The sequence below is a fragment of the Belonocnema kinseyi genome, chromosome 6 (genome assembly GCF_010883055.1).
Source record: "Belonocnema kinseyi isolate 2016_QV_RU_SX_M_011 chromosome 6, B_treatae_v1, whole genome shotgun sequence".
In the NCBI taxonomy this organism is placed as follows: Eukaryota; Metazoa; Arthropoda; class Insecta; order Hymenoptera; family Cynipidae; genus Belonocnema; species Belonocnema kinseyi.
This window is the reverse complement of record NC_046662.1, coordinates 113434346-113445051: the sequence shown is the minus strand read 5'-3', so window position 1 is coordinate 113445051 and position 10706 is coordinate 113434346. Positions and strand designations below refer to the sequence as shown.

At 29.5% G+C, this 10706-nt stretch overlaps 1 protein-coding gene across 3 annotated transcripts in view; it reads right to left on the bottom strand.

Moving 5' to 3' along the window:
* The window catches only part of LOC117174161 (major facilitator superfamily domain-containing protein 6), a 263255-nt gene that overhangs the window by 169063 nt on the left and 83486 nt on the right, over nt 1-10706 (bottom strand). Inside the window, exon 1 of one of the 3 annotated variants that reach the window (XM_033362980.1) lies at nt 1890-1936. The exons of the other annotated variants lie outside the window; for them this stretch is intronic. The gene's annotated coding sequence lies outside the window, so the exon portion shown is untranslated. Of the gene's footprint in view, nt 1-1889; nt 1937-10706 lie in introns of those variants that run through there. 3 annotated transcript variants of the gene reach the window in all.

Sequence of the window (10706 nt, the reverse complement as noted above, 5' to 3'; positions counted from 1 at the left end):
AGAAACTTAGAACTACAAGTAGAATTGACCCCATTTCAATTAACCTGACAATATTTGTATCAATTAAAATGTAGAACTGTAACTTAAACATGCAAATGAATATGAGTTTTATTCAAAATTTTTTTCTCTCTGCTTTTCTTAAACTTGAGGGATATATTTATACTATACACAAGAACAGGGTTGCCAGCGTAATCGGTTAGGTTAGGTGAGGTTTTGTTAGGTTAGGATAGGTTAAACCTCTATGTAGGTTAAGCCGAAGCTGAATGAAACGGTACCGCAAACACAACGGACAACACAATCAGTTTAATTGTGTTTCGTGAGCTTAGGTTAGGCTAGGTTATATTTATTTCTAGGTTAGGCTCAAGTTGACCCATTTGATGTAGCACACATTTACTACTGGGAAAATATGCTTCCAGAGCCTTACGTGTAGTTTCATAAGTTTCTGTTAATTCAGGTTAGGTGAGGTCAGGTTCTGTTAGGTAAAGTTATGTTAAATAAGTTGGTATCAGGCAAGGGTTGATTCTTCACAGTTTTCGACATGTTTTTGAAATGAAAATTTGCATCACTGGAATTATTTTGAAATTTATTTGCCTCAGTGCATGATTTTTCGTCATTTTTTGAGGTTATGGCTCAACCATGACGTGATGAGTGATTTTTGATACCGAATTTGAATTCAGCGCCCCAAAATCCATAGGAATACGTGTGTCTTGTTACCAGATCCGCACACTTTTTGTTTTTTGTGTGGCTGTGTAATTGATGCCGTAATTGATGTGTAATTGATGCTTTATCAGTATGTATCGTCAGTGTTTATGAAAAAAAAAAAACCTGTAAAATAAAGCTATGAAGAAAAAACTTTTCAATGATGCCTTGAAAAATAAATTGTTCATCAGGACGCTTTGAAAAAATATATTGTTTTAAAACACCATGAAGGAGAACACATCTCAGTAAAAGGCTACAAAAAAATATATATTTCGGTACATGCTTAGAAAAAACTTTATTCCTATAAGCGCCGTGAAGAGAGACCTTACTCATGGAAAAACCGTGAAAAAAAACCTTATTTGTGAAAAAGCCGTGAAAAAGACCGTATGAGTTGAAACTTTTTATTAAACTGTACTTAAACTGAACTTTACAATATTTATGAAGTTTGCTTCAGTCAAATAATTAATCTGTAAATTATTATATTCACTGCTTAGTATTGTAATAATTGTGTTTACTAACATATGTTTTTTAATGAGGCCATTCAATGATGCGGGTTTTTTTCACAGTATTTATACAAGACTTGTTTTTTTAATAGCGTTTACCAATATTTATTTTTTTACAGTGTTTACTGAGATATATTTTTGTTCTTCGCATTTTATAAAGATGAGTTTTTTTCATGGCGTTATGATAAGAAGTGTTTTTTTCACATCTATATAATTTACGGGTTCGTTCTTCTAAGAACCGGCGATACCCGTGAAGAAATTTCGAAAGAGCTCTAGTGGGGCCTAGGCTAGTTTTCCTATCTCTAGTCGGGCTCTATTGGGGAAAACTAGTCCGGGCTCATCTAGAACGTAACGCTGATGCCATGGAGACTCTAATGCTTCTCTAGTAGGGTTCTAGTGTGATCAGCCCGCCTAAAATTCAATTTAAGAGAAGGTTCCTTACGTGACTCCTACAGGATATTTGTGTGTTAAATTTCACATAACTTAGTTCGGTAAACGGAGGACATTACGGAATTTTATTAAAATTTCATATTCAGTCATGTAAAATAAAATAGGGTAATATTTGATATAAAAATATCAATTATTAATTTAAATTTATTATAATTTAATTCGCCATTCAGTGAAAAAATACAACTGGATAATAAAGATTACCTGACAATTAGGAAAAGTGAGATGTCGATTACTTACCAGTTAAGTAAAATGATTCCAAATGTTATTTACAGTTTCAGTCAAGGAAAGCAAAGTCTGAGGCTCTATATGTAAATTCTACATCCCAGTCATATAAAATTTCGTGCGTCAGCAAAAAAAAAATTCTTGATAGAACCAGAGTCTGTGGAAGGTTATTCCCACTTACTACACTCATCCTTACACAATTTATCTTAAACAATTACATTAAATTACAATACATTGCATATAATATAGTCACACGCTTTTAATGATATTAACGTTTTTAAAAACCGAAAACGCTGTGACGGGTTTCGAACCACCTATTCTAGGTTTAACGCGTTCGATCGCTAACTACTAGACCTCACGGCTAACTTAACACTTAGAATATCGAGAAAAAAAGCTTGCCTTCAAAGTTACAGTACGAGTATTTCAGAGCCGTGCAAAAATTATCTGGCCCCCGTGCATCGAAATTTCTTATTTTAAAATTTTATTAAGAAACAGGCTTATAAATTTAGAGAAAGTAAATAAAAACATTGGATAATCTTTTTAATCGAAATTTTCACTTTTATTGTAAGATTAGATCCATCACTTGATTTCGAAGCGAATAGTCAAATCGAAATCATTAACTGGCAGAAATGCGCCTTAATTATTACAAAAAAGATAAATTTTCAAATAAATAGTATACATTTCTATACGAAAACAGAAAGAAAAATTTTCAACAAAAATGGAATCGTTAAATTTTTTGTGCAGAAGATTCATTTTCATACAAAAATGCGAATGTGCAATAAAATATATACTTTTTCAACAAAATTGTTAAAACTTTGAAGCTAAAAAGGCGAATTATCTTAAAAACGGTTGAATTTTCAACCTAAAATTATAGCCTTAAAAAAATTCATTTTCTACCAAGTAGTTAAATTTTTCAATGAGTAGTTTAACCTTTAACTAAATAGTAGAATTTTCCCATAAAATAGATAAATTATCAAAATAAAGAATAAATTATCAAAATAAAGAATAAATTTTCAACCATAAAGTTTATCTGCTACCAAATATTTTTATTTCCTACCAATTTTATATGTGTTCGAGCCAAAAAACGCGAAACTTCAGAAAACCGAATTTATTTTAGCAAGAGTTCCACATTCAAATAAATATTTGAATTTTCAAATCAAAACATTAATATAATTAAACCAAGCAGAATTCCTTTACCAAGGATATCCATTTACTACGAAAAAAAAGACGAATTTTCAACATAACACATGCATTTTTAACGATATTCTTGTATTTTCAAATGAAGAAGATAACTTTTTAAAAACTCGAATTTTGAAATAAAATTTGAGTTCACTGCTACGAAATGCTTGCTCCTCTTTCCTTTTACCATAATATTTTCTCACGGAACAATAATAGTATATTATTTGGTCTACTCATGAAGGAATAATAAGGAGACAGGTCTCCGTTCACGCGGTTTGGCAGGAACAACAGCACCGTAAGTGCCAGGCCTGTTAGTCGTAATCACTCTTCAATTAGTGCGCAAGAGCTACTTGTCCTCTTCCCACGCAAATAAAAAAGTGCAAGAGCAACAGATTTTGAAAAAATAAAGTACGTTTAGCTGGTTATGCGAGTTTGTTTTCTTTTGATAACGCTAAAAGTTCTTCGATCTGTCAAGTAAAATGAGTGTGTAAAATAAGTGCAATATATAATTAATACTTTTAGTTCAGTGAATCACAAAAGATGAACATTGTACGTGAGACGAGGACAACGTGGCACTAGCACAGTTACATTTTTTGCTAAAGCAGATTAATTTTCATCAAGACAGAAAATAAATACGAGCGTGCAACAAAATATATACTTTTACAACAAAACTTTTTTTATTTAAGGAAATTATTTTTTAAAGCTAAAGAAAATTATCTCTTAAAACTTGAATAAATTCAAGATTTATCTAAAAGTAAAAAAAAAAATTTAGTCGCAAAGTATTGTGGCATCAGAACTTTTTATACTTATGGGCATGTGATACAGCTAAATACCTATATTACCGACCTCACTTTTTCAGTTCACTGAATGTTTTTTTGAACCTAAGAACTTTTTTTGTAAATAAAATATCAGGCTGAAACTTTGGAAAATGTATTAAAGTAAAATAAAGTACGCTTAGGTACTGCATTTTGGTAGGAACTTCACTGGAAATTATTTCATCTTTTTTCTGAACCTCGACATTTTTTGAACTTTCGAACTTTTTTTATACATAAAATATCGGTCTCAAACTTTGAAAAATGCAAGAGCCGAAAGAAAACTACGTTTATGTACAAAGCTTAATAATAAAAGATGTAAAAAAAAATTTCAACTATCAATTCCATCGGCATCAGCCGGTAACGTTGTACACGAAAATACGAATCCTCTAGAGCCTCGTCTAGTGGCCGCCAGGGTTCGTATTTTCATGTACAACGTTACCGGCTGATGCCGATGGGATTAATAGTTGAAATATATTTTTTTAAATCTTCTATTATTAAAATTTGTACTTAAATGTCGTTTTCTTTCGGCTCTTGCATTTCTCAAAGTTTGAGACCGATATTTTATGTATAAAAAAAGTTCGAACGTTCAAAAAATGTCAAGGTTCAGAAAAAAGATAAAATAATTTTCAGTGAAGTTCCTACCAAAATGCAGTACCTAAACGTACTTTATTGTACTCTAATACATTTTGCAAAGTTTCAGCTCGATATTTTATTTACAAAAAAAGTTCTTAGGCTCAAAAAACGATTCAATGAACTGATAAAGTGAGGTCGGTAATATAGGTATTTAGCTGTGGCACATGCCCTTAAACCTTAAAAATTTCTATTACTTTCAGTACATTCAATCGTTCAAAAATGAAAAACATTTGAAATGCCAATTCTACTGTTTGAAATTCCACAATTTCAATATTAATTGCAAATTTCAATTTAATACATAGGGAAACATTTATGATTTAACACTTACCAAAGAACTTTAGAACTTTAAAATTGAAACCATTTAAACATAAGGAAATTATTCAATTTTTTAATAGCAATTTTTACATTTTCATCCTATTGAGAAGGTATTGGTTTTAATGTAACATTTTTAAGACCTAAAAAGGAAGAACGAGTTCGCAAAATAGCTATTTTGGATGAAAATTCAATTTTTCCAAATTTTTTAGTCCATTTTTTTGGAGATTTAAACATTCTATGCACTGTTATTCGTATGACTCAGAAGCTCAAAGAATATATCTTTATAACTTTTTTCGATAAAAAAATCATCAGAATTATAGCATTTTCAAAATCACTTCGCTCGCTTGTTGCAGCGTGCCCAAGGCGCGCGACTATAGTTTCTCGCGCTTCGCGCTCGTTTTTCTTCTCATGAATTTCTTTTATATCATGCGTTGTTTGGATTAAAATGTCCATTTTAGTTTGTTTTTTTGGATTTCGAAAAGGCTCTAACTCTGATAATTTTCTTTTTATAGAAAAAAGTCATTAAGATAAACTGTTTGAGTATCTGAGTACTCTGAATAGCCGTACATAGAATTATCAAATCTTGGCAAAATGTGGTTTCAAAAATGTTGAAAATGCGCGCACTTTTAAAATTTTCATCCAAAACAGCTGGTCTACGAACTTGTTCTTTCTTTTTAGGCCTTAAAAAGCGTGCCAAAGCACAATCAAGTCTAAACCATTTTTCAAAAGTTATTGTGCCTACACAATACAGACTACAGACAGACAGAAAAACGCCCTTCGTAAAAATCGTTTTTTCTGACTCAGAGAGTCTCACAACGCGGAGATTTGATGAATATCCACGTTTTATATGTCCTATGTCCTATCTAAAAATGATTAATAATAGATTTATAGATCTTTTTAGGCCAACAACTTTTGTCTGTTAATTTCAGTTCGCACCCTGTGTCATTTTTTCAAAAAAATTATTTTCTTATTTGTATTTATTTTTAGGCATAACACAAAACTTGCGCATCCTATAAAAAATAATTATTAAAAATTTGTTTTAATAAAAACCGACAAAGTGAAATTTTTCCTAAAACCAATACCTTCTCATTAGGATAAAAATGTAAAAAAAATGTATGTTTCAGACAAACGGCACAAGCTATGAAAAAATTAAATAGACAAAAGTGGTTCTTCCAAAAAATTGCGAAAACTCATTTAAATTTGTCACGAATAATTTTCGAAAAGACACGTAGTTTTTGTTCTAATCTTAAAAAATTAGATGAAAAGTAAAAAAAATTTAATTTTTGGAAAAACGACACAAGAGACGAACTAAATTGAAAGACAAAAGTTCTTTAACCAGAAAATATCTACAGGTTTTTTAAAAATTTTGGTTATAAAAATACTTTTAAAAATACTTTTTAAAAAAAGGAGACAAGATACAAAAACATTTTATTTAACAACATTTTTCGCCTCAATTATATCTACATTGAATATTAAAAAATTAAATTTATGAAAAAACGACACAAATTGCAATAAAATGTTTATTAATAATTTCTTTTTTAATAGAATGGGCATTTTTAAAAGGTAAAAATGATACAATGAAAATATTTTTGTTCCAATACCAATGCATATTACGAATGGTAATAATATACATTTTTTAAATTATATGCACTTTTCAGGGTCGCTAAGAATTGCACTTCATGCAAAATAAGAAAAAAATATTAAAGTAATCATTAAAAATAAGATTTGTACTTTATTTTGCAATATCTGAATAAGCAGCCTCGGACTGAGGTACAAAAAAAAATATATATATTTGATATAATAGAGTTGAACGTAATGTACATAAATTGGCATTTTCGTCGTAATCAAGTGCGAAGCATAAGATACGTGATGAGAATATGTTCGTTCAATCCGAAATAGATTTAATACAAGAGAATTCACACTCCCCAAATAAGAGTTGTCGATGCTTCCCCCTTTCTTTTAAAAGGCTTGCGCACAATGGTGCGATAAATCAAAAGATTGAGCGCGTAGCGCGAGATGCAAAAGTTGCGCGCCGTAGGCGCGCTTAACCTTGCGAGCGAAGCGAGCCGCGCGCATAGCGCGCGATGAGAATGTGCTCGCATAGCAGGCAGATTTTATTTAACTGAGCTTGCAAGTTCGAACTTGTTGAAAAATTTTTCCAATCCAAAATTTTTCATTTAAAATTAAATGCTTTGTATTTTGAACATTTCTGTACAATAATTTGATTTTGAAGGTGTACATTGTCTACAATATAGCAGAATTTGTTTACCGTCAAAATGAAGGTGAATTTATTTTTTAATTTGAGACAATAGTGTCAAATCAATGTTTACGGTGAATCATAATTTTTTTACTTTAATCAAAATTTATATTGGGACAATTTTAGAAACTTTTAATTTAAAATATTAAATTATGTTTTCAATTTCAAGTCCTTCCTAACGACATTATACAACTTATGTTTCTGACGGAAAAATGATTTATTATACCTACTGATTGACAGTTTATCTTTTTTAGTTGAAAATTGATGTATTTTGTTGAAAATGAAACTTTTTGATCATTTATATATCTTTTGGATTAAAAATGTAACTATTTCATTTAATCATCCATTCAATTAAGAATTAAATAATTAATTAATTATTTTTTCATTAATTTAAATCCAATCATCATTTTAGTTTAATTTTCACTTCTTTTGTTGCAGATTTTTATTGTTACATTATTCTTATTATATTTAATAGAGCAATTAAATTTGCCCTCTTATGACTGCTGGATTTAGAGACTGTTTAAATTTTTGCACCCTGAATTGTACTTTTTAGACTTAAATAACATTGTTTCGAGTTTTTCGTTCATGAGATTAAGTCATGAAAATTCTTATTGCTCGACTTTTAGTTTATCCTGGTCAGGAAATTGGTACCGAGTATGCATGTCGGTACCAATCCTGGAAGGACGATAAACCTGCAACTTAATACTTTATGATTAATAAACAAAAGGAAGAAACTCTGTCAATAACCTGCGGTTTCCAATTTACGTTAAATTGCAACTCTGTTTTCTGCACCTTAAGCCCTTTAATATTGAAATAATTGTCAATTAGAAATTCCCTTGAGATATAATTGTCTCTAAATCCAGTATCAAGTTGAGCCTCTATTAACTCAGTTCTCATTTTATATAAAATTACTTTTACAAAATTTCATGATTTTTATCTCTTTTCACATCAACGTGAGGAAAATGGGATCACAGAAGCGAGAACAAAATTATCTTGTATTTTCCTAATCATCTATTTTTTTATCTTTTTATTTTAGATAACCGAGTCGTATTCTTATGTACCTAAAAACGATCTAAATTCTACATTATTTCACCCTTTTTGAAGAACTGAGTAACTTATTTTAAGTAGAGTTTTAAAAGTGATACGTCCTTCTGTAAAAACTTTATGTGCAATATTTGCCCACAGAAGTCAGTTTCGCTTACCTAACAAATATTACTTGTTGTGAAAATAGATGTGCGTTAGCGTTTAGTTGCCCGTCATTTTGTTCAGGCGACCAAAAAAAAAACTACCTTTTGAGATGCTTGAGCTTTGAATTTAAAAAGTCATACGTCCATTTTGGGAATTTATTAAATTCCTTAGGATCGTAGCTTACTATACCAAAACTAGTAGAAAAGTTCGATGGATGGTCACCTGAAAATTTTTGACTACTGTCTTAATCTTCTTCGTTTTGAGACTTTATTATTATCAGCTCCCGTACGGTGACGTGTTGCCCATACAATATATGGGCGGAAGAATGTTTGTGCACCATCTATAGAACTTTAATAACAAAAACAACCGCTGACATTTCCTTCACCGTTAATGGAATCTCAAACTTCAAAACACACTGGCATCCTTGAGTTCCCAAAAAGAATGGGTCGCGCCAGAATGAGCGAAGAACTCTCCAGTATAATTTCTAAAATTCGAGATCCCTAGATTTCAGTCACGTGAGGAAGCACCTTCAAAGTTTTGAAATAATTATATATTATTTTATTTCAGTGATTTAAATAAAACACACTTCATTTTAATTTCTCCTCATTTCTTCCTCCTAAACTCTACTCTTTGGTAGCGTGGTACCATTTTGCTTCTGCATGTAGTAACGAGTCGATTCTAAGATCCTGGAGAGTCCAGAGCCAAACTATGATATCCTGCGAATGCTTGGCACCGACTGCCAGAGCTGCCAGATCGAGCCTGAAATCTACCCCCAGCATACCTACCGTTTGGGAGCCGCATAACAGAAGGTGCAAGATTACCACTGTGACTTCGTGTGTAAGCCGAAAATGCACGATTCGACTTCGGTTCCCTGCTGTACGATGATTGTCGATCTGAAAGCTTCGAAAGACTTCGGAGGTCTTCTATTTATATCTCGATCGCCATTTGAAAGAGGTTATGTTTTTCAGGTATATATAGTATGAATATTATTACTACTGTATATATTATTAATGTTAATATTATAATTATAAAATATAAGATTAATTTTAATTAACTGTTGACTAAATTTTAATAGAAATAGTTAAACTTTTAACTAAACCAATTAGTTTTTTGAAAAAAAATTTGAATAAGAAGATGAATTTTCTTGTAGTTAAAAGAAATTAATTCTTAAGCCAAAACAAACAAACAAATAAATTTTTCAAAATAGTTAAATTTTCAAAAAAGAAATTTTTCAACTAATTTGATAAACTGTCCTTTAAAATCTCTTGAAATTTTGCAAAGCTCTTGCAAATTCCTTGCAAATTATAAAAATACCTTAAAATATTTTAAATCCTTTAAAATCACTTACTAAATAATTTAAATCAATTGAAAATTCCTTAGAATCTACTAAAATGTCATAAGATGTATCAAATCCTTTAAAATCTCATATTAAATTACTGTAATAAATTGAAAATTCCTTAAAACCTTTTAAAATACTCTCAAATATTTCGAAACCTTCCAAATATTTTGAAAAATCTTGACATCTTTTTAAGATTTTTATGGCAATTTGGAGGTTTTTAAATAACCTTGATATAATTATTAAAATTCTTTGAAATTCCTTTAATTTTTAAAAATTAATTAAAAATTCAGTGAAATCTTTTTAAACATCCTCAAATATTCAAAATGCTCTAAAATCTGTTCAAATCTTTTGAATTCTTTTAAAGCTCTTGAAAATTCCTTGAAATTTAAAAAATAACGTGAAATGTTTCAAATCCTTTAAAATCTCGTATTAAATTACTGTGATCAATGAAAAATTCTTTGGAACATTTTTAAATACTCTCAAGTATTTTGAAATGCCTCGGACTTTTTTTTTAAGATTTCTAAATTACTTTTGAATTTTTAAAAACAAGCCTTCTAAACATTTTTTAATTCTTTGAAATTCTTGTAAATAGTAAAAATAAATTGAAAATTCTTAGACATCTTTTAAAACATCCTCAAATATTTAAAATATTTAGAAATCTTTTGAAATTTTGTAAAGCTTCAGATTGAAATTTAAAAAAAGAAGAGTTTCAAAACGTTAAATATTGAAATGTTTATAGATTAGAGTTTTGAAGATGGAATCAATAAAAATTCAAAGATTTCGAAATTTTATTTTCAACAATTTTCAACTGTTCCATAAGAATAATTTTCAACTCGATAGGATGCAAGTCTTCACATTTAAAATTGTAAACTTGCAAGTTTATTTATAAAAAATTAATAATAATAAATAAATTAAATGCGTTCAAAATTTAAATGTATGTTTTTCATTTGGACCATCTCTAAATGAAATTATTTCAGATTGAAATTTAGAAAATTTTTAAACATTACAAAATTTAAATTTTAGTAGATTAGTTAAACTATTAAATTTAAGTTTTAATAGAAATTACTCGAATTAAAATCTAACTATTTCTAAAACGATTTATGTAT